Raw genomic sequence first — 1,158 nt, forward strand, 5'->3', positions numbered from 1 at the left:
GGAACTTTAAATCTGTTCACATTGCACCCTCGCAGCCTTCTTTATCCTATACCAAAATTAAAGTAATTGTTTAATAACTAGGAAACACATGCTGTACATTCAGCGGCATACTTTTTGAAACATCTCTCCAATATTTTCTGTTTGCGGGCACGTTTTTAATTTATATATCCTGCCTACCCATACCCACCGAAATTGGACAAAATCCCGCAATGATTTGGTACAAGATGTAACTCAGGGTACTGAGCATAACAAGTAACAGAATAGAAAATGATTCGAATAACTCTGGAACGGAAAGCACTGAACGCAAACCCAACACCAAAAGTGAAAATAAATTGTACAGTTTTGAATTTCATTTTAAATAACCATTTTGCAACAATATTTAGTTTTCATTTTATATTTTATCTACAATCGAAGATCAACTTCTAATATTCCTTGTAGCACTAATGCTTTTTGTTGATACTGACAGAATAAAATTAATCACACACAAATAGCGCACGAATGCTAACATCGAAGAACGTGATGTCCACTGCAGAGTGAATTTGAAGCAGCTTTAACTGCTATTTTGCTTCGTGCTGTCCTTTGCTTCCTTTTTGCTTTCAAAGTGTTTTACACTCATTTATCTGAGTTCATCAGATAAATGACGTTTCAGCTAGCAATTAAATGAAATTTATGCATTAAATGCTTTTCCGTTTGTCAGAAAATATTCTGATGATTAGCTAAAGGCGATTGTAATACAATGGAAAAATCAACAAGTGATGAATTGTCCACAGCTGCAGTTGTCAGCTAAAACTAGGCATTGCAACTGCTAATTTGTTAGCATTTAAATAACTGCTAATTTGTTAGCATTTAAATACTTTTCTAATTTCAGGCTGACTGTTCTCTGAAAATCTTTTCTGATAGCAATCAAAGAATTTTACTTTTAACTTCAGAAAGTTTTTACTTCTTTCGTCAGTGTTATTGTTTTCGTTCGTATATTTTATTTAAATAAAAAATAAAAAATTTGCAATATTATTTACAAATCAAAAAATAAATTTATTTATATATTTCGTGTAAATTGTAAACTTTATACTTCAACATCTGAACAAACCGAGTAGTGCGTTGGTGAACACTTAAATTGCCATCTGTTTTCATTTCCATTTGCAAGCTTTCAATGTATAT

This window comes from Trichinella spiralis (genome assembly GCF_000181795.1).
Source record: "Trichinella spiralis strain ISS 195 chromosome Unknown Scfld8, whole genome shotgun sequence".
Taxonomy (NCBI): domain Eukaryota; kingdom Metazoa; phylum Nematoda; class Enoplea; order Trichinellida; family Trichinellidae; genus Trichinella; species Trichinella spiralis.